Below are 23,918 nucleotides of genomic sequence, written 5' to 3'. Positions count from 1 at the left end.
GATGGACAGCATCATAGTTGAGAAGGAAATGGTAGGATAGTTGTCTTTGTTTCTGGTTACACAGAGCCCAACATTACAACTGCAACATTTCCACAGGAGCTTAGAGTGTAAAAACCTCAAAATGTCAGAACACATTTGGAGGAAGTAAGTGAATAAAAACATATTTTTCATCAGAATGACATTTGTCTCATTCCACCCCCACCCCCCCAACTAATGCTGATCAGAGGTGCAACTCGCGAATCATCAGTTTCCTCAGTCAGGATTTGATTCAGCTCTACTTCTTTCTGTATGAGAGCAGCTCATTTTACTGCAAAATGTAACCTTTAAATGTGTTAAAAACAGCAGGAATGCATGAAGATTTTGCTGGAATGTGATATTGAGAAGTGGATTTGAAGGGGAAATGATTGAGTTTGCAGGGGTTGGTGGAAAATCAGGTGGAAGATACTGTACGAAGCGACACTTGAGGACCATCTTTTGAGGAAGGGTGAGAGATTATCTGTGTGGCTGTGCCTGAAGTATTGATGCCGGTGGTCGGGTAATATGATTTGTCTGGATATTGATGAGTTTTCTTGCAGTCATGCAGTGAAAAAGAGCAAGAAGGGCTAACATGCCAATGGTAGAGCACTTGCTCAGCATGCGAGAAGTAGTGGGGTTGAAGCCCATATTTTCCATTTCTATTTTGGAAGCAGGTATCAAAGCGACGTGTCCCTTGATGGACACAAGCATGTACTGTGGTGTGGTAAGCAGAATCGACTCCAAATATGATTCTCTTTTGCAGCAAGATTCATCTCCTGGTCTGAGGGTTTTTACAAAGTAGAGATAAGTGAAGGATCATTGTCACAAATCCATGATATAAAGTGTGTGAATTGAGATGACAACCCTACAAAAAGATGGCTTGTATGCTTAGGTGTCAATCGCTTGGCCAGTAAAAGAAGGATCTGCTGTGAAAGAAAATGGTAAAGAAAGCAAGCCAGGTAGGAGTCAAACCTACGATCTTCTGATCTGTAATCATACGTGGTATCTATTGCACCACTGGCCCCAGCGGTTGAAAGAAATGAGCAGCTGGAAATGTCATTGATTAGCAAGACGAAAGTGTTCATGTACAGAGTCAACACAATGAACATGACTGATGCATTTCTCTTGATAGCTCAGATCATAGTCCAGAGGAATGTAATGGAAACATTGTCATCCTTAGTTTGCTGGACTGACTGCAGCTTGAAAGAGAGGCTCTTTTTTAGATGATGCACCAATAGCCCTGATGCTCAGCAAGGAGGAGGAAAAGGGTGATTCACATTAGGAATCTGGGAGGTGAATACACGAGAATGAGCTCACAGAAAACCTAGAGTAGGCAACCGCAGGGCACTTTTCCAGAGTGCATTTCTATGCAGTTACCTCATCCAATGGTTGTGCTGGCATCAGGTCTGTTGAAGCAGCAAACAGAGAGTACAAGCACTCTTGCCTAAGTACTAGGTGGACAATGCAATAGGTGTTCAAGAAAGTTCAGGGCAGCTCTTGCCGTTGATAGGTATGCAAACTGAACTTTTGACAGTTGCATCTCCACACCAGCAGAGAGTGCAAAACCTTAAAATATCAGATTGCATCTGCAGGCCATTGTTGAAGATAAATTAATTTTGCATCAGGCTAGCAGTTCTCTCATCCATTCCCTCCTGCTGATCAGATCAGAGATGTTAATCGGCTGTCATCAGTTTCCTTGGACAAACTTGTAGTCAACCCCAACCAACCAATTTTCCCCTGCAACCGCTGCAACCGTGTCTGCCTGTCCCGCATCGGACTTGTCAGCCACAAACGAGCCTGCAGCTGACGTGGACTTTTTACCCCCTCCATAAATCTTCGTTGGCGAAGCCAAGCCAAAGAAGAAAAAAAAAACTTTCAGCATGACAGCTACTAACTGCAACGTGAAATGTGATGGTTGGAAGTGGATAGAGAAGATGAGAAAAACATGAAGATGTTGCTGGAACGTGTTATTGAGAAGAGGGTTTGAGTGGTAAATGGTTTTGCTGTGTTGGTGTTATATCAGGTTGAGATAGAGCATTTGAGGAAAATCTGTGGAGGGGGGTGAGAATTTATATTTGTGGATGTGCCTGATGTATTATGAAGGTTGTGTGGGCGCCATTATTTGCATAATGATGAGATTACTTGCAGTTCGTCTGTGGTACCAAATGAAAAAGAGTAAGAAGGAAAAATATGTAGGGGAATTAGCTCAAATGGTAGAGCGCTCGCTTAGCATGCGAGAGGTAGTGGGATCGATGCCCACATTCTCCAATGTATTTTGCAAGCTGACGTGAAAGGGGGCTGATCCAGATGCCACTGTATCAATCATTCCCTCAATGGACTAGTACACTTGTTGAGTGGACACTGTCATGTTTTGCAGCAAGATTTGCAAAGAAAAGATGAGTGAAAGTCAACTATGTGATGATGAGATTAGTAGAAAATATGGGGCAGTTGTCAAGGTTTGCAAAGACATTCTTCTTCTTTGGCTTGGCTTCGCGGACGAAGATTTATGGAGGGGGTAAAAAGTCCACGTCAGCTGCAGGCTCGTTTGTGGCTGACAAGTCCGATGCGGGACAGGCAGACACGGTTGCAGCGGCTGCAGGGGAAAATTGGTTGGTTGGGGTTGGGTGTTGGGTTTTTCCTCCTTTGCCTTTTGTCAGTGGGAGCCAAAACTACAAACGTGCCACTTGTTGCAGAACCAAGGAGGAGTGAGCAGATGTACAGTAAGTGCGATTGAGCATAGACAATTACTGAAACAACAGGCAGTTAAGGCCAAAATTGGTCACAGTGAAGAAGCAAGATTGTTGGTGCGACACCTCTCAACAATCTGATCTATCTCCCTCCTGTAAGCTTCCTCATTGCCATTTGTGATTCTGCCGACAACTGTGGTGTCCTCGGCAAATTTGTAGATAGCATTGGAACTGTGCCTGGCCACACAGTCATGGGTGTATAATGAGTTGAGCAGTGGGCTAAGCACGCATCCTTGATGTGTGCCTGTATTGATAATCAGTGAGGAGGAGATGTTGTTTCTAATTCGCAGTGACTGTGGTCTTCCAATGAAGAAGTCAAGGATCCAGTTCCAGAGGGGGATGCAGAAGCCCAGAGTTTGTAGCTTCTTCACTGATGATCTTGAAGGCTGAGCTGTATCCGATGAAGAGCAGGTCATATGTATGAGTTGCTGTATTTGAGGTGATCCAGAGCTGAGTAGAGAGCCAGTGATATTGCATCTGCTGTGGAGTGATTATGACGATAGGTGAATTTCAGTGGGTCCAGACCTTTGCTTAGGTATTTGTTAATTCAGGCCATGACCAGCCTCTCAAAGCATTTCATCACAGTAGAAGTTAGAAGTAATTGAGACAGCTCACTCTACTCTTCTTGAGCACCGGGATGATTGATGCCATTTTGAAGCAGGTGGGAACCTCTGACTGTAGCAAAGAGAGGTTGAAAATGTCCGTGAACACTCCATCTAGTTGGTTGGCGCAGATATTCAGTAAGCTGCCAGGTAGCCGTCAGTACCTGACACCTTGTGAGGGTTCACCCTCTTAAATGAAGTTCTGACGTCATCTTCTGAGACAGATATCTCAGGGTCCTCAGCCTTTGCAAAGATTCTAGTAGCAGTAGATTCTAGTAAGCACAGGGAAACTCTCTTTTTGTCTAAGTACACACACTGCAAGGCCATGAACAGTTACATCGGCACACCAGTAGGGAATATAAAATCTTAATATATCAGGTTGTATTTACAGGCTGTTTTTGAAGATAAATGCATTTTACATCAGGGTGGCAGTTTTCTCATTCACTCCCTCCTGCTGATCAGAGATGTCACTCGGCTGTCTGCAGTTTCTTTGGATTGTAGTGAGGGTTGGAAGTGGATAGAGATGAGCAAAACATGAAGATGTTGCTGGGACATGATATTGAGAAGTGAGTTTGAGAGGTAAATGATTTGTAAAACTGGTGTAATATCAGGTGGAGATACTGTATGTTATGTCCTCGGTTGTACCATCGAAGGTTTTAATAAACACTCAGAGAAGCTTGTAAGTTTACAGCACAGATTTTACTCATATCTCAGGCTACCGGTCATGTATGAATACATTGTTGCACTGAGCATGTTCACCACTCAAGTGTGATGTGGCTCTTGCAGTCTTGCAGTGCTCCTGCTCCAGCATAAAATAGTCCTAAGTTTCCATTGTATAACACTGTACTGTGCAGCATTAGAGGAGGGTGGATGTGCCTGATGTATTGATGGGGAGGCATGCGGGGGATAATGTCTGCATATTGATGAAGTAATTTTCAGACACGTGGTTGGGCTGCGGTGCATGATGAATAGAGCATGAAGAGAAAGTGTGTGGGGGAATTATCTCAAATGGTAGAGTGCTTGCTTAGCATGTGAGAGGTAGTAGGATCAATGCCGATGTATTTTGCAAGCAGACATGGAAAGGGGCCATTCCAGGTGCCATTAGATTTCAGATTTATTGTCAAAGTACGTACATGACATCACATTCAACCCTGAGATTCATTTTCCTGCAGGCGCGGCAGAATTACTACCATTTGGTGGTGCAAAAAATAAACTGTACTCAGCTAAAACATATAAACAAACAAGGAACTGTAAACAAACAGACTGTGCAATACAGAGAGAACAAAAAGAAAACCAATAAAGTGTACAAGTAAGAATCTTTAAATGTGTCTCTGAGTGAGTTTGTCCTTGAGGAGTCTGATGGTGGAGGGATAGCAGCTGTTCCTGAACCTGGTGGTGTGTGGTGATACAACCACTACACTGGCCGCACTCCTACCAGCCTACTGCAGGGGGAAATCACTGTATCTGCAGATAGGCAACCTGGGAGGCTGGCCCCACCTGCCTGCTGTCAATCACCGGCCCATATAAAGACTCGAGCCGGCCCCTTTGGGAGCAGTTGGGCACATGGAGCCAGGAGGGCACCGAGACTTGGTGTGTACAAGTTTAAGCTGATTAAAGCCTGTTGTTCTAGTCTGTGGACTTTGTGTCTGAATTCTTTGCACAGCAGTGCTCTCATGGTGTGAGTCTTGTGGCACCTATACCTCTTTCCTGATGGCTGCAGTGAGAACAGACCGTGTGCTGGGTGGTTAGAGATGATACTCAGCTGTCATCAGTTTCCTGGACTGTAGTAAGCTCCACTTCTTTCTGCAGGAGAGTTGCAAACTGCAATGTGTAATGTGAGGGTTGGAAGTGGACAGAGACGATGAGCAAAGATTGCTGCTGTTCTCTGTAGCAGCACTCTCTGTAGATGCTCAATAGTGGGGAGGGTTTTGCCTGTGATGTCCTGGGCTGTGTCCACTACCTTTTGGAGGGCTTTATGCTCAGGGGTATTGGTGTCTCCATACCAGACCGTGATGCAGCCGGTCAGCCCACTTTCTACCACACCTCTGTCGAAATTTGCCAAGGTTTCTGATGTCACACCAAACCTCCGCAAACTCCTGAGGAGGTAGTGGCGCTGAGGTGCTTTCTTCACAATGCCATTGGTGTATTGGGTCCAGGAAAGATCCTCCGAGATATTGACTCCCAAGAACCTAAATTTGCTCATCTTCTCCACCTCGGATTGCCTAATGATCACTGCATTGTATACCTCTGGCTTTCCTTTCCTGAAGTCATCAATCAGCTCCTTAGTTTTGGTGACATTGAGTGCAAGGTTATATCGACCATTGACAAGACACATAAGCTTGCTGAGATGCTCAGAAGAGGAGCAGAATTCAACTACTCTTCTCAGGATATGCAAAGAAGAGATGAGTAAAGTCAGTGAGGTGAAGAAGATAGTGAAAACACTGAAATGCTGGAGAAACATATAATGCTGATGTTTTAGGCCTGACCCCTTCTTCAAGGAAAAATTAGAGAGGTAGAAGCAGGATATGACAAAAAGTCTCAGAATTCAAACAATGGGGGAGGAATCCAAAGCAATAAAAGGCATTAATTGGATGTGATAAGGGTCTAAGAGTAATTTATCATGTCTGTGTGAAATGAGGCAGGCAATAGAGAGAGGGGGGACGGGGGGAAGCAAGTGGAAGGGGGGAGAGGGATTTAACGACAGAGAAGACGATATTAATGCCATCTGGTTGGAGGTTGCCCAGTTGGAAGATGGGGTGTTGTTCCTCTAATTGATGAAGAGATGAAGAGACTTAGTTCGCTCAGTAGTCAGTTGCATGGCCAGCAAAAAAGATGGAGCATCTGTCAAAGTTTGCAAAAGAAATGGTTCATGAAGTAAAGAAGTTAATTGTCAGTTGAAATTTCAAATGTGCCGTGAGTTCCTGAGAAGGAGTGTGCAGATTTAAGTGCCATCGAGCAGAGACAATAATTAAAACAACAGGTAGTTAAAGCCAAAATTAGTTGTAGTGAAGGAGCAATATACAGATCAAGACCTTTGCATTTCCTTCAATAGCTCAGCTGGTAGAGCGGAGGACTGTAGTGGAAACATTGTCATCCTTAGGTCGCTGGTTCAATTCTGGCTCGAAGGAGTGGCTTTTTTTTTCAGATGATGCGATATTTTCCCCGATGCTCAACAAGGAAGAGGAAATAGGTGATTTTACATCAGGGCTCTGGGAAGTGACCAAAAGGAATGAATGAGAATGAGCGGAAGGAATACACAGAGTAGCCAAGTACAGGGCTCTTTTCCAGAGTGCACGTCTGGGAAATTTCCTCATCCATGCTTTTGGAACAGTTATGTAGACATCAGCTCTGTTGAAGCAGTAAGAAGAGAACACAAGCATTATTGCCTTAGTGGAAGGTGGACAACTTACTTTGTGAATAGGAAAATGCAGGCAACTCTCTTTGTTTCTAGGTATACACCCTGCAAGGCCATGAACTTTCAACAGTTACATTGGCAAACCAGTAGGGAGAGCAAAACCTTCAAATATCAGGTTGCATTTGCAGGCTGGTTTTGAAGATAAATGCATTTTACATCAGGATTAATCAGATCCACTTCTTTCTGCAAGAGAGCTGCAAACTGCAATGTGAAATGTGAGAGTTAGAGGTGGATAGAGATGACAAGAGCAAAGCATGAAAATGTGGCTGGAACGCGATAGTGAGAAGTGGGTTATATGGTAAATGGTTTGCTGGGTTGGAGTAATATCAGGTGGATATACTGTACTGTGCAGCATTCAACGAAGATCTGTGAAGGGAGGTGAGAGCTTATATTTGGGGATGTGCCTGATGTATTGCGAAGGGGTTTTGGGGGCCAATGTCTGTATAGTAATAAGGTAGCTTGCAGGCATAGAGTCGGGCAGTGGTGCAGACTGAAAAAAAGCATGAAGGGAAAGTGTGTAGATGAATTAGCTCAAATGGTAGAGTGTTTGCTTAGCATGTGAGAGGATCAATGCCTGCATTTTCCATTGGATTTTAAAAGCAAATATGAAAAAGGCCATCCGGATGTCAGTGTGTCGACCATTCCCCTTGTGTGCTTAGTTAGATGTGGGAGGAGAAACAACTGCTGTCAGTGTCTGCAGCAGGATTCACTTCACTTACTGGTTCAGGTTTTAAAAAGATGTGAATGAAAGGCTTGTAAAAGAAAGGGTCAAAAGAAGAATGCAAGCCAAGGTAGGAGTCGAACCAAGGAAAGTCAGAAGTCTTCACTGGGAAGAATCAATGCAGAGAACATGACTGGTGCACTTCCTTTAATAGCTCCGCTGGGAGAGCGGAGGACTGTAGTGGATATATTGTTAATCTTAGGTCGCTGGTTTGGCTCCAGCTGGAAGGAGAGGTGCTTCATTTTGAGGTGAAACATCATTTCCCCTATTCCTGAGCGAAGAGGAGGAAAAGACCAATTGGCACACAAATAAAAGGACGGAAATTTATAGGGCACTATTGCAGGATGGAATTTCCTCATCCATGTTTTTGGAATAGTTGGGCTGCCGTCAGCTTTGTTGAAGCAGTGAAAAGAGAGCAAAGTCATTCTTGCCACAGTAGCAGATGGACAACATTGTAGTTAAGAAGGAATGGTCAGAGCTGCTCTCTGTTTTTTAGTACCCAGCCTGCACAGGGCTCAAAGGTCCCACACTCTCAAAGAGAGTGTAAAAACCTCAAAATGTCAGAACACCTTGGTAGAACATGTTTTAATAGAAATGCATTTTGCGTCAGAGTGGCAGCTCTCTCAACTATTCCTCCCTGCGTAATAAAGGTGCAACTCCTGTGTCATCAGTTTCCTCAGTCAGGATTTGATTCAGCTCTCCTTGTTTCAGCACGAGAGCTGCAAATTTTGCTGCAACATGTGACCTTTGGATGTGGATTGAGGCTGTTTTGAAAGGGAAATGATTGAGTTTGCTGGTTTGGTAGAAAATCAGGGAGAGGTACTCTACTAGGGAGATTCAGCTCCCACAGTGTTATCTCAAGTTTGCAGATGACACAACAGTCATTGACCTCATCAGCAACAACAATGAGTCACACTACAGAGAAGAGGTGGAAAATCTTGTGAAATAGTGTGAGATTAACAACCTGAGTTTCAATGTGGACAAGATGAAGGATACGATCGTGGATTTCAGGAGGACCAGGAACGATCACCCTCCACCACACATCAACAACTCTGTAGTAGGAAGAGAGTGGAGAACACCAAGTTCCTTGGAGTTCACTTAACTAGTGGCCTATCATGGACACTCAAGATCTCCTCACTTGTCAGGAAGGGGCAACAGTGACTGCATTTCCTGAGAAGACTGAAGTGGGCAACGCTACCGGCCACTATCATGTGAACTTCTATAGGAGCTTATTGTGTGTGGAGGAGGCATGACCTCCTTGCCTGAAACTCATTCAGAAATTACATCACCTTTCAGTATGTGGTGTTCTTTTTATTTCACTTAAAGTTACAAGTTGTAGACAAAGTTATGGTCTGCAGGTGGAGTGTCAGTTAAGATTGGGCTCCAGCCACTGGTCAGTGCACATCTTGTCATTGTCTAGTTCAAATCATCTAGCATCCTTATTGGCCAGAGGCCTGTATTTAATCCCAGCACAGAGGACATTCTTTCTCTCTTCCTTGTGGTGATAGTCCCGGACACCACTCCATGTCAGATCGCTACTAGTCGTTGCTTGGAAGGGTTGCAGGTAAGGTGCACATTGCACTGAAGCTAAGCCGTGGTATTGCTATAGATTAATACTGGCAGTAGAGCTTCTACTCTCAACTGATCAGGGGTCCAAGATCGTGCGTACACCCCTGCAGGTACAGTGGTACCAGATCCACCTCTTCTTAATCAGGTGTCCAGGAGGGTGTGTATAACCCCTGCTTATAGTGTGTAAAAGTCTGCAACGCTTGTGTGAATTAATAGTCGTACACTGTTTAACGTTCTTCACTGTTTGTTTCCATTATAATTTTTTTCCCACACTTCATTATAAATTGTGTACGTATATTCCCACTCTCTCTCTTATTAATTGTTGTGTTAATAAAGTTACATTTGATTGCAAACCTTTGTATCTAGACTCATCTCTCTTTGAAACCACCAAACCTGACACTTTCTCAACAAAACAGAGTTTTATCAAGGATGTCCTGGCTGGCTGCATCATGGTGTTGTACATTTTCTGCAGAGAAATGATTTGGAGGTCAATCCACAGGAGCATTGTAGTGGCAGAGTGGATCACTGGAATCTCCCTTCCTCCCTCCCTCCCCCCACCTCACCCCACCCCATCAACATGATCTAATGTAATTGTTGTCTGAAAAGGGGGGGTCAGGAACATTAAGGCCCCTTCCACTCTGCACACAGCATCTTTCAGCTGTCCTGATGGGGAAGAGATGCAGGAACATTAGGGGCCAACTGACCCAGGCTGAGGAACAGCTGCTTTTTTGAATATTTTATTTTGAGAATTTTCAATCAACATGCAGTCAAAACAAGGAATAATCAAAAAGAAAAACATCAAATCAATAATATTAACAAAATAATACGAATATCGATCTGCACGTCGATATTAAAGAAAGTGAGATAAAAGAGTCAGCATGAACCGGTACAGACTTGAAGGGCCGACATGGCCTGTTTCCGTGCTGTAAATGGTTATATGGCTATGTGATTCAATTATTATTAAAAAAATGACAATAATACTACAAAAGTGCAAATTCATTTTCCATGTTGAGCCAAAGGGAAAAAAAGATAAAAGAGAGAAAGAACAAAATAAGGGGAACCCTCCCACCTCCCCTCAAGAAACAAGAAGAAAAGTAAGAAGAGGAACAGCTTCTTCCCACTGGGAGTGAAAATGCTGAACGACCATAAGACCTAACCATTTGAGACTCGTAATCAGGAAGCAAAATCCATTTATTTATTTATTTATTTAAGTGCTTAGATGAAATACTTGTCCTGCATATCCATAGTTTGTCTGTATGTGTGTTATGTCTGGTTGTGTGTCTGCATGTTTTGCACCAAGGACCAGAGAACGATGTTTAGTTGGGTTGTACTTGTCATCATTAGGGCTATCCCTCTTGGTCAAGGATGATGGCCTTTGTCCTGTTGATCTATTTATGGGCTCTCGTGTGGCTTATGAGTCCAATCTTGGCTTTGAAGGTTCTTCTGCATTCAGGGCAGGTAGTTCCAGATGGCAGATCGGAATTTGGTTGTTTGCTGCCTTTCTTTCCATTTTCTTCTCTTTTGCCAGAATTTTCTGTCCTTGGCATTGGTTTCTCAATTGTTGATGTTGATATTATATTTCTTCATGATGGCTTTTAAGACATCCTTAAATATTTTCTGTTGTCTGCCTCTTTTACATTCGCCTTCTTTAAGATGGGAGTAGACGATTTATTTCAGCAAATGTTCGTCTTTCATCTGAACAACATGCGAGAATGCTGTTTCACTGAGCTGCACTTGTCCAAACAGGTGACAATAAACTTGACTTGATTTTAGGAAAATCGGTGCAGAAAGGGTTGCATTTTATTTTTGTGGTTGTGTCTGAAGCATCGATGTTCGAACTAGGGGGAAGGCAAGATTTGTCTTCATATTGATGTGGTTGCTTGCAGACATGCAGTGGGAATGTGATCCATAGGGAAGAAGGGTTAAGGTGTGGTGGAATTAGATCAAATGGGTGGAACACTTGTTCAGTATGTGAGAGGTAGTGGGATTGAAGCCCATATTCTCCATTCGTGTATTGGAAGCAGGTATCAAATGAGTATCATCTGGGTGACATCATGTCACTGTGTCTCTTGATGGACACAAGTGCACACTGCGCTGCGGTAAGCTGAAACAACAGCAAATATGATCCTGTTTTGTAGCAGTATTCAGCTGATCCCCTTTTCTCTTAATTGCACAGAAATGGAGCTGACTACAAGCTCGTCCAAGGAAATTGATGACAGTCGAGTAATATTTCTGGTCAGCAGCAGGGAGTGGATGAGAGAACTTCTCGCCTGATGTAAAATGCATTTATCTTGAAAAACTGCCTGCAATTCCAATCTGGATATTTTAGGGTTTTGCACTCTGCTGGTGTGGAGGTACAACTGTTGAAAGTTCAGGGCCTTGCAGGGAAAGTGCCAAGAAACAAAGACCCAACGCTTTCTTGCTCACCTACTACTGTCCACCTAGAGTATTTAGCCAAGAATGTTTAAACTCTCTTCTTATTGCTTCAGCAGAGCTGATGCCAGCACAACTATTCCAAAAGCTTGGAGGAGGAAATTTCCCAGAAATGTACTCTGGAAAATACTCCTGTATTTGCCTACTCTGGGTATTCTGTGACCTCATTCCCATGCATTCACTTCCCAGAGCCCTAATGCGAATTGCCCTTTTTGTAGTGTTACCATGACATCATATGTTGTAATATCTGGGTGAACAGGGAGCTTGTGTTTAGTCTTCGAAGAACCACGGAGGAGGTGTAAGCATCGAAATACTTTTCTTTGAATTCATCTTATTATCATCTTATCATTTTAATCATCTTAATTTTTGTTTAACTGTTTAAAGAAGAATATCATTATTATTGTAGAGAATGCTTTATTTACTCAAGTTATGAAAGTCTTGATGCAAAGTTATGAAAAATGTTTATATCCACTAAGTAAAGGCTCCATAAAGCTGAAAATACAAAGTTTGGTTTATTGGAGTGATAAGATTGTAATTCAGAATATCGAAGCTTATGTTTCTTAGAAGATGATGTTTTGAAATTGGGAAATAACAGAAAATAGAGAGTGTCATCTATAGTGGTTTGCAATTCGTACTGACTGTGACCTTCTGATGAGAAAGTGAAAGATCCATTTGCAGAACAGGATACAGAGGCCCAGAGTTTGTAGCTTCTTGACTAGCACTGAGGGAATAATGGTATTGAAGGCTGAGCTGTCGACAATGAATCACTGCTTTTGAGGTGATCCAGAGCTGAGTGGAGAGCCAGTGATATTGTATCTGCTGTGGAGCGATCATGACAATAGGCGAATTGCAGTGAGTCCAGATCTTTACTTAGGTTGCTCCATTAGCCCTGATCCTCAGCAAGAAATTGGACAAGATGGAAGGTGAAAAGGACAGTGCAAGGAAGCTCTCTTTATTTCTAGGTACTGTAAGGTAAAACATCATGAGATGGGAATGTGTAAGGAGTTACCCTGTACAGGGCTGTAACAAGATGTGAATGCATCCTTGTACTTACAAGATAAGAGAGACATTGATGGATTGAGAGGCAGGAAGCTAGCAGGGAAAGGATAGCAACAGTTTTAGTCATTGGACAAGTAATGATATGATGATGTTCTAAGCACGTATCCAAGGGTATAAAAAAATCACCATTTTGCTGATAACGGCAGAATGCATTCTCCGACTAACATTGTTAGTCGCAAGTGTTACAATCCGGTAATAAAGAACAAAGAACCCTGATTTCGACTCAGTCTGGTGTTTGTCTCACTCATTCATGAACAAAGCAGACCTAACAGTACGCACCCTGCACGGTGCTGAGCTTTAAACAGTTGCATCTCCATACCGGCAGTGAGGGCACAAACATTAAAATAGCAGATTGCTTTTGCAGGCAGTTTTTGAAGATAAATAATTTTGCATCAGGCTAGCAGTTCTCTTATCCACCCCCTCCTGGTGATCAGAGATTTTACTCAGCTATCATCAGTTTCCTTGGACATGCTTGTAGTCAGCCCCACTTCTTTCTGCATGAGAGCTGTAAACTGCAATGTGAGAGATGGATGTCGATGGAGATGACTAGAGCAAAGCTCGAAGATGTTGCTGGAACGTGATGTTGACAAGCAGGTTTGAGTGGTAAATGGTTTGCTGGGTTGGTGTAATATCAGGCAGATATACTGTACTGTGCAGCATTTGTGGAAAATCTGTAGAGGGAGGGTAAGAGTTTATATTTGTGGATGTGCCTGATGTATGGGGGGGGGGTAGGAGTTGTGTGATGTAATAGCTTGCAGGTATGCAGCTTGGCACTGTGCAGAGTGAAAAAGAAGCATGAAGGAAAAGTGTGAAGGGGAATTAGCTCAAATGGTAGAGCGCTCGCTTAGCATGCGAGAGGTAGTGGGATCGATGCCTGCATTCTCCAATGTATTTTGCAAGCATCTATGAAAGAGGATCATCAGATCCCATTGTGTCAACCATTCCCTTGATGGACATGTGGTCTTGCTAAGATGCTGTAAGGAAGGATGACAACATTTGTTGTCAGGTTTTGCAGCAGGATTCACTTGCTGGTCTCAGGGTTTGCAAGCATGCGAGAGGTAGTGGGATCGATACCTGCATTCTCCAATGTATTTTGGAGGATCATCAGATCCCATTGTGTCAACCATTCCCTTGATGGACATGTGGTCTTGCTAAGATGCTGTAAGGAAGGATGACAACATTTGTTGTCAGGTTTTGCAGCAGGATTCACTTGCTGGTCTCAGGGTTTGCAAGCATGCGAGAGGTAGTGGGATCGATACCTGCATTCTCCAATGTATTTTGGAGGATCATCAGATCCCATTGTGTCAACCATTCCCTTGATGGACATGTGGTCTTGCTAAGATGCTGTAAGGAAGGATGACAACATTTGTTGTCAGGTTTTGCAGCAGGATTCACTTGCTGGTCTCAGGGTTTGCAAGCATGCGAGAGGTAGTGGGATCGATACCTGCATTCTCCAATGTATTTTGGAGGATCATCAGATCCCATTGTGTCAACCATTCCCTTGATGGACATGTGGTCTTGCTAAGATGCTGTAAGGAAGGATGACAACATTTGTTGTCAGGTTTTGCAGCAGGATTCACTTGCTGGTCTCAGGGTTTGCAAGCATGCGAGAGGTAGTGGGATCGATACCTGCATTCTCCAATGTATTTTGCAAGCATCTATGAAAGAGGATCATCAGATCCCATTGTGTCAACCATTCCCTTGATGGACATGTGGTCTTGCTAAGATGCTGTAAGGAAGGATGACAACATTTGTTGTCAGGTTTTGCAGCAGGATTCACTTGCTGGTCTCAGGGTTTGCAAAGAAGAGGTGAATCAAAGGCTTGTGAAAGGTATCAAAGAAGAATGCAAGCCAGATAGGAGTCGAACCTAGGGGCACCAAAAGTATTTACTATCGAGAACTTGACTGATGCATTTCCTTCAGTGGCTCAGCTGGTAGAGTGGAGGATTCTAGTGGAAACATCGTCAATCTTAGGTTACTGGTTTGCTCCGGCTCGAAGGAGTGGTGCTTTATTTTGAGGTGAAACATAATTTTCCCTGTTCGTGAGCAACGAGGAGGAAAAGAGTGATTGGCATCAGGGCTCTGGTAAACAAATAGAAGGGCTGGCAGTTATAGGGCTCTATTGCAGGGTGACATTTCTAAAAATGTGCTTTTGGAATAGTAGCGCTGATGTGTGCTTTTATGAAGCAGTAAAAATAGAGCAGAAGCTTTTTTACCTCAGTAGTTGATGGACAGCAATGAAGTTAAGCAGGGAAGGTGAGCAAAGCTGCACAGGGTCCTGAAGTTACAGCAGGTGCATTTTCACAGCATCAGAGCGTGTAAAAACCTCAAAATGTTAGAACACATCTGTAGGACGTGTTTGAATAGAAACATATTTTGAATCAGGGTTGGAGTTCTCTCATCCATTCCCCTCTGCTATCGAAGGTGCAACTCATGTGTTATCAATTTCCTCAGGAATTGGTTCAGGTCTCCTTGTTTCTGCACGAGAGCTGCAAATTGCGCTGCAAAATCTGACCTTTGGATGTGGGTTGAAGCGGTTATGAAGGGAAAGTGATTTGATCAGCTGGTTCGGAAGAAAATCAGAGGGCAAAACTATACTCTGCAGCATTTGAGGAAAACCTGAAGAGGAAGGTTGCATTTTATCTTTGTGCTTGTGCCTGAAGCTTTGAGGTTCAGGGTGGGGTAGGGAAGGTGGTGGCTGGTGGGGGATAAGGTTGATCTTCATATTGATGAGGTTGTTTGCAGGCAGGAATATGGCCCATAGTGAAGAAGAGCAAGAAGGGCTAATGTGCAAGGAATTAGCTCAATGGTAGAGCACTTGTTCAGCATGCCAGAGGTAGAGGGTTTGAAGCCTGTATTCTCCATTTGTATTTTGGAAGCAGGATTCTAAGGGATGACATTGTGTTGATGTGCCCATTGATGAACACAAGTGTATACTGCACCATGTTAAGCAGAAGAGACAGGAAATGCGATCCTGTTTTGCAGCAGTATTCAACTCCAGGTCTGAGAGTTTTTATAGAGATAGGTGAAGTATAGTTGACATATAATCATGATATGAAGTGTGTGGATTGAGCTGACAACTGTGCGATCAGGTGAATTATATTCTTAGAAGTCAACTGCTTGGCCAGAGGAAAGGAGGGTTGTGAAGGATTGTAAAAGAAAATGTCACAGAAGAAAATAAGCCAGATTGGAATCAAATCTACAGTCTTCTGATCCTTAATCAGACACCTTGTCCATTGTGCCACTGGCCCCAGTTGTTCAAGGCAATGAGCAGCTGGAAATGTCATTGATCAGCCGCAGTTCGGGAAGGCAAAAATCTTCACTGTGTGGAATCAACACAATGAACATGACTGATGAATTTCCTTCAATAGCTCAGGTAGTATAGCTGAGGACTATGTTAAAGTGGACCTAAGGTTGTAAAGAATTTAGAAAAAGTTACACAGGAACCACAAACATTAAGGAACAGATCCACTGCCTGTGCAGACTGATAAAATATTTGTTAGCCTTGCAGATAGACAATTACCATTAATATAAAAGTATGCGGAAATTCCACACTGGAATGCTTCCTTTGCTTTATGTGTGACAAAGATTTGATTAACCTTGCAGATAAGAATTAGCATTTGGCAATAAAGCCACATAAACACAAAGGCCTTATATATCTTAGAAACAAAACTTCGAGACATCACCTTAAATATGTAAGGACTGAAACTTAAATGAGATTAACTGTTAACATGAATAACTGTTGGACATAAGTAATTTACATTCCTAAGAAAAAAACCACAAAGACAGATGCTAATGAGAAACAGGAACAATCCATCTCAAAACAATCTGTGTAAGAAACTTATGAAAAATGCACTGCCAAAAAGAACCAAATAGGGTGTGCAAAATGCTGTATACTTTGAGTAAGGTTCAGTGCAGGGAACGAATGACACTATCTTTTCTTCTTCGCATCCCTTATTCTTGCTAGTGTAATATAATACAGTTGGTTGTATGCTCTGTGGTTCTGCTGTGTGTGTTCTGTTACAGCACGGGCTGACTATCACAAGGTGCTCCAAAGTAAACATGAATACAATTACAAACACCAACTTTATTCATTTTGCAAAGTGTGTTCCATCATAGCAAAGAACTTAAGCATGTACCTTAACCCATAGGAAACTACTGCCTGCCTTGTGGCTCACAAAATCATTTGTTTTAATAAATTCTTATCTCTATTTTCTGGAACATTCAAAGGGGCTGACTCTTATAATTTGTAATTTCATCTCACATCACAAACATCCAAACAAGGAGCTTCTTATCAGAAAGAAATTCTAAGGCCATAGCCCATCCCTTTCCACTTCCAGTTACCAATTTAAGTCATATTTTCCATTTAAAACTTATATTTTCATTATATTCTAAAATCAACATTCACAGTTATGGTGGAAACATTGTCATCCTTCATTCGCTATATTGACTGCAGCTCAAAGGAGTGGCTCTTTTTTAGAGATGATGCACCATTTGCCATGATGCTCAGCAATGAGAAGGAAAAGGGCCATTCGCATCAGGGCTTCAGGAAGTAAATGCATGAGAATGAGGTCACAGAATACCCAGAGTAGGGAAATGCAGTGTATTTTCCAGAGTGCATTTCTGGGAAATTTCCTCCTCCAAGCTTTTGGAACAGTTGTTCTGGCATCAGCTTTGCTGAAGCAATAAGTAGAGAGTACAAATATTTTTTGGCTAAGTACTAGGTGGACAATATAGCAGGTGACCAGGAAAGCAGAGTGCATTTCTCTTTATTTCTTGGCACTTTCCCTGAAATGGAATAGTTGCATTTCAACAGAGGGCATAATCTTAAAATATCAATTGCATTTGCAGGCCATGTTTGAAGATAAATGCATTTTGCATCAGGCTAGCAGTTCTCTCATCCACTCCTTCCTGCTGATCAGAGATGTTACTCGGCTGTCATCAGTTTCCTTGGACAAGCTTGTAATCAGCCCAACTTCTTTCTGCATGGGACCTGCAAACTGCATTATAAAATGTGAAAGTTGGATGTGGATGGAGATGACAAGAGCATGTTGCTGGAATGTGATATTGAGACGCGGGTTTGCTGGGCTGGTGTGATATCAATTAGAGATACTGCAGTGTGCAGTATTCAAGGAAAATCTATGGAGAGAGGGTGAGACTATATTTGTGAATGTGACTGAAGTATTTAGGGGGTTTTGGAGCTAATATTTACATATTGATAAGGTTGCTTGAGGCATGGAGTGTGGCAGTGGTACAGAGCAAAAAAGGGGATTAGGAAAAAGTGTGTGGGGGAATTAGGTCAAATGGTAGAGTGCTTGCTTAGCATGTGTGAGTTAGTGAGATCAATGGCTGCATTTTCCATTATGTTTTGGAAAGAAGATATGAAAGGGGGCCATTCAGGATGCCATTGTATCAATCATTCCCTTAACAGACACGTACCCTTGCTGAAATGCTCTCAAGAGGAGCGACACCTAACACTTTTTTACTGCAGGAGTCAACTTCTCAGAGTTGGCAAAGAAGAGGTAAGTGAAAGACAGCTAGTGATGAGTGATGGAGAGACATAGTTACATAGTAGTCAGTTGCTTGGCTGGTAGAAAGGATGGAGCAGATGTCAAGGTTTGCAAAAAAAAAATGGTTCAAGAAGTTAAGAAGCTAGGTGGGAGTGGAGCCTACAGTCATTGTGCCCCAGAACTGAGGGGATATGAGCAGATGTAAGTGCTATTGAGCAGAGGTAATTATAAAGACAACAGGCAGTTGAGGTCAAAACTGTTCACAGTCAAGAAGCAACACACAGAATAGAGCCAGTGCATTTCTGTTGATAGATCAGCTGGTAGTGGAAACATTATCATCCTTAGGTTGCTGGTTTGTCTCTGACTTGAAGGAGTGGCTCTTTTTTTAGATGATGCACAATTTGCCCTGATTCTCAGCAAGGAGGAGGAAAAGGGCAATTGATGTCAGGGGTCTGGGCCAGTTATCAAAAGGAATGCAGAAGAATGTGGTGAAAGAATACCCAGAGTAGGCAAATGCTGGCCTCTTTTCCAGAATGCATAGCTGGGAAATGTCCTCATCCAAGTTCTTGGAACAGTTGTCCTGGCATCAGCACTGTTGAAGCAGTAAAAACAGAGCACCAGCATTCTTGTTTCAGTAGAAGGTAGACAATATATTTGGTGAGGAGGAAAGCACAGGGCAGCTCTCTGTGTTTCGAGGTACGCACCCTGCAAGGCCCAGAACTTTTAACATTACTACTCCAACGTTGAGTGCAAAATCAGGTTGCATTTGCAGGCTGTTTTTGAAGATAAATGCATTTTGCATCAGGCTAGCAGTTATCGATTCCACTCTCTCCTGCTGATCAGAGATGGTACTTGGCTGTCACCTGGTTTTTTTTGGACAATCTTGTAGCCAGTCCCATTTCTTTCTGCATGGCAGAAATGCGAAATGTGAGAGTTGGATGTGAATGGAGATGACCGAAGCAAATCCTGAAGATGTTGCTGGAACGTGATGTTGAGAAATAGGATTGAATGGTAAATTATTTACTGGTTTGATGTAAAATCAAGTGGAGATACTGCACTGTGCTGCATTTGAGGAAAATCTGTGGAGGGAGGGTGAGAGTTTATATTGGTGAATGTGTCTGATGTATTGAAGGGGAGGAGTGTGGGGCTAATGTCTGCATATTGATGAGGTTGGTTGCAGGCATGTAGGTGGGGTGTGGTGCTGAGTTAAAAAGAGAATGAAAGTCAAGTGTGTGGAGAAATGAGCTCAAATGGTAGAGCATTCACTCAGCATGTGAGAGGTAGTGGGACTGATGTCCACATTCAACATTTTATTATAAAAGCACATCTGAAAGGGGTGCCATCCAGATGCCATTGTTTCAACCATTCTCTTGATGGACACGTAGACTTGCTGAGAGTCAACAGCTGCCGTCAGGTTTTGCAGCAGCATTCATTTAGTGGTCTCAGGATTTGCAAAGAGATGAGTGAAAGACAACAATGTGATGAAGAGACATACTTGCCTAGTAGTCAGTTGTTTGGACAGTAGAAAGGTTTGCGAAAGAAACGTCCAAGAAGCTAAGAAGCCGGGGACCTACAGCCATTTACATTTTTTTTACACAGAAATCCCACGATATTTCTATTATGATGACCCGCCTATATGCCAGCTTTGGTCGTTCACACTGAAATGAGCAAATCCTGCAATTTGCTGGGTTAGTGTGGCTTTTTATACAGCAAGCTGGCATTGTGGGAGCAAAAGAGGTGGGATGTGTAAATCCACTGCGTTGACATCTACTGTGATGTATAACATACACGTTGGATATATCCTTCAAACAAAACAAAATAACAATTGATCTTGATGTGTTTACGGTACTAGCCGTGAACATGTAGAGCACTCTTCGAGTGCAGGCTACTTTCCTGTGCATCATACGTGAGTTCTTGATGTGTAGATGGGTGCAGAATCCATGTGAGCAATGTATTCGTGCGATCAGAAATACATTGGAGGAGAATTTGAAGAGAAGCGGGGAGTAGATTGAGCAGAAATGTGCCCAGATTTTAGATATCGTAGACGTTTCCTTCCTGAGAGTCAATTCATGCTGCTATTGGATAGAAAAATGTAAAAGAGAGAGAGAAACCATATGAGCCCGTGTTCTGGTCTAATGTTCTAAACCATTTTGATTAAATGAGTGGAGGGCTCATATCCTTATGTCTCGGGACACTTTTGACTTTGTATTGTAACTTGTTGAGCCACATCTGAAGAGTAAGACAACAAACGGACGATAACCTCTCGAACCTTGGCTTAGACACGCCATTGCTGTGTGCTACCTCATGTGAATATCAATCCGTAAGTTGTATTTTTGGTGTCGGTGTGGCTTCTGTGCATGTGTTTGTACGCCAAATTACTGGAGCATTGAAGAGGGCCCTATTTAAATGTTTAGTGACCTGCCGAATGGTGCATGACTCCAGGAGACAATGGACAAATTTGCAGATTGGGGGTATCCAATGTGTGCTAGTTCCATTGTTGGCACACATATTCGTATCAGAACCCCCCATGAGGACCCACTAGCTTACTACAATCAGCAAGGCTGACACTTCATTCTTCTTCAGGCTGTTGTGGACCACAACTACTGGTAAGGATCATGCCCTAAGTTATAATTAACATCGCTCCAGTAGCTGGAGAAAGGAGGAGGACAAGGGTGATTCAAATAACTAATTTGCCTCACCTGAGTGTTGCATAATATCATTCTGCTGTGGCATCTGATAGAAATACTGGCTATGGGGTTGATGTGATACTGTCATACAGGAGTTTCTGGCAGTGCAATGGGAGGTTGATGCTGTCAAGCAGTAGTTTTCAAACTGCCCCCCTAAATTCCATCTTAAGTAATCTCTATGCTATAAATGCTCTGTAATTAGTAAGGAATTGCTAAAGGTGTTATGTGGGTGTGAAGCGAAGGTTGAGAATCTTTGATCTAGACCCAATGATTATGAAAATATTTTGCTTGAGGAAAATTGTCATTGGCCTATTTCCTTTGGAGATATGAAACCATGCACATAACGAGACAATTAGGTACGATCAAAACAGTGATGTTCAAACTTTTTTTACCCACTCACTTTCTTTCAGGTCACCACAGAGTTCTTTCTTGTTTTTCTTATTCCAAGTGAAACATTAGACAGCCAGTCCTCTCCTCTTGCATGAACCACAAGGGATTTGACCAGGCTGTCTTCCAAATGGGGCATTCTACAAGTTTGTGAGCTTGTCCTGTTCCAGTCCTAGCTGCTTTCTGCTGGCTGTAACACTGCAGAACTGATCTGTCTGTCTGCCTCTCACTCTCTGAGAAAAAGCCTGTTTGACTCTTTCTGCTTGCAAAACCACATGACCCTCTTACAACAGTAAGCTCTCCTCCAGACAATATGAGGCTCCAACAAGCTCTTTCATCTGTTGCCTTTAGTAAACAACAATCCATTAGTGAAGTCTCATAAGCACTCTTCAGAGCTCTTGCAAAAACTCTGAGGCCCCAATATGTCTAGAGCTCCAGTATTTTTAAATAGGATCTGTTTTAAAGTGTTTGTATGTAACCTACACTAATAAACCTTTCCTAATTTATCTCACAAAAACATATCTATATACTCTGTCACAATCACGAGAAGAAACAAGTTTTTATTTTTTATTTTATTTTATTCTTGGTGGCTCTTGAGGCGCACGTTCTATATTGCTGGGCTGTTTCCAAGCCAATCGGGACCCTGGCATCAGGACTGCTACTAGAGGAGGGAGATGCAGCTAGAACCATATCAGGGGATGATGGATCCTCCATGTTGGTCTGTTGAGCTACTGGATGTGCTGAGTGGCTTGAGCCCCAGATGGCATAGCACAGTTCAAAATATGGCCACTCTGGCCATTATGGTCCTTCCTATGCAGGCATTTAAGCTTGCTAATGACCTGGGATGACCTAAGTAAAGCACCTGTCTCTCATTTTTTGAGGTACCAAATCTAATATTGGTCCGTCCCTCACTGCGCCCATTATGTGGTGGTTTATTTCATTCTCCATGTGAATGGGGAGGAGTTCGCAGATCTCTAAATCACTCCATTTGGCAGGTATCATGGTCATTGGATGTTGTGAATTGACTGTGGGCTGTTGGTTTCATATTTTGCGCTGAAATGCCGCACACATTATACGTCATCAGAACATCATATTACTTACCCAAGTTGGGCCTGGAATGCCAGAAGTGCCATTTACACTGCAGCCATTCCGGTAATTTTATTAGGTCCCTTTGCAGTAAAAAGACAGGACTGGAATGATTCCCCCATTCCATCTCCTTTTGACACAGCAGGCATTCCAGGAAAAAGGAGAAAATGTCCTGGAACGAAGTGGCTGTGTAAAAAGCATATTTTCACCCTGGAAGGCCCTGAACTTTCAGCAGTTGCATCTCCATTCCAGCAGGGGGACACAAACATTAAAACAGCAGTTTGCTTTTGCAGGCAGTTTTTGAAGATAAATGCATTTTGCATCAGGCTAGCAGTCATCTCTTCCCCTCCCCCTGCCAATCAGAGATGTTATTGTACTTGGCTGTCATCAATTTCCTGAGACAAACTTTAGTCTGCTCCACTTCTTAAACAAGAAACGTTTATTGTCATTTGATTGTACAAGTATACCCCAACAAAACAGGATTCTCCAGTCCCGGAATCAGACATTTTGGCGCCCACATTTTTTTGCCTGACATCTTGGTGCTCACATTTTGGCAAAAAGAAGGACTTGTGTAGCCATTCAGACATTTTAGCACCCAGTTTGGTGCTGGCTCGGCTCCCCACAGTGGTTGTGGTATCTCAGAAACTTCCTCCCCCCAGGAAACTGATCCCCTGACAAACATTTTGGGATTTATTGTTTTACATGAAATAATCATAGAAATAATTCAATTAATCACAAAGGCTCATGTGATTTATCACATAATCATTACTGTTTAAGTGCTACTAGAGTGATAAATAATTATTTACAGCGCCAAAATGTCCTAGACCCTCTGTTTCAACCCTTCTGTTTCTACCCTTCTATTTTTGACCCCTTCTGCTTCTACCCTTCCATTTCAGCCCCCTATGTTTCCATTTTTCAATATTTTTATTGAGTTTATAAGTAAATTGTTCTTAGGCATTAAGAATAAGTATCCAACAAAGTAGATATACTATTACATATGGCTACAAATAACCTATGATACATTAAAAATACATAAAAGAAAAAAGACCTAACATGTAAATATTATGCTAATAATCTAACCCCGACCTTGTGAAGTTATTGTTTGAACATATATCGAGGGAGAGTTGGAATTGGAGGAGGGGTGAATGTCTTGTTGGTGAGTGTTAGAGTTTAATAAAAGGTGTGGATGGCAAAGGGTTAAGCAGTGTGTTGATTTGTGGGAGTGGGTAATTGAGATAATTGACAAGGATGAATAAATGGAGGGGAAGCTAAAGGAGTGGTGTAGTGTAGGCTTTGGAGAGCTGAGGAAGAGCTTACTCCTAGAGATGCAAGGCTGGTAAGTTTCTTTCATAAATTTAATTAACTTTGGATCCATGAATGGATGTAGGATGTGCATGTTTGTTTCTGATGACTACATCTGCAAAAGGTGCATCCAGTTGCAGCTCCTGACAAACTGAGTTAAGGACCTGGAGTGGAAGTTAGATGTACTGTGAATCTTGAGGGAGGCAGAGGTAGTGATAGACAGGAGTTTCAGAGAGGCATTCACCCCTAAAAGTTAGGAGACAGGTAATTGAGTGACTGTCAGGAGAAGGAAGGGGAAGAGACAGACAGAGCAAAGCATCTCTGTGGCTGTTTCCCTCAAGAGGTATACTTTTTTGGTACTATTGATGGGAATGACCTACCAGGG

The 23,918-nt window shown here is 42.6% G+C and overlaps 2 non-coding genes across 2 annotated transcripts; both read left to right on the top strand.

Moving 5' to 3' along the window:
* The first annotated feature begins 2,210 nt into the window (after positions 1-2,210).
* trnaa-agc (transfer RNA alanine (anticodon AGC)) lies at positions 2,211-2,283 on the top strand. Its single transcript has one exon. It is a non-coding gene; the product is annotated as a tRNA-Ala (tRNA).
* Positions 2,284-6,406: 4,123 nt separating this feature from the next.
* trnay-gua (transfer RNA tyrosine (anticodon GUA)) lies at positions 6,407-6,492 on the top strand. Its single transcript is given in 2 exon segments — positions 6,407-6,443; positions 6,457-6,492. It is a non-coding gene; the product is annotated as a tRNA-Tyr (tRNA).
* Positions 6,493-23,918: the final 17,426 nt, after the last annotated feature.

The sequence above is a fragment of the Narcine bancroftii genome, chromosome 2 (assembly GCF_036971445.1).
Source record: "Narcine bancroftii isolate sNarBan1 chromosome 2, sNarBan1.hap1, whole genome shotgun sequence".
Lineage (NCBI taxonomy): Eukaryota > Metazoa > Chordata > Chondrichthyes > Torpediniformes > Narcinidae > Narcine > Narcine bancroftii.
This window is presented reverse-complemented; position numbering and strand designations above follow the sequence as displayed.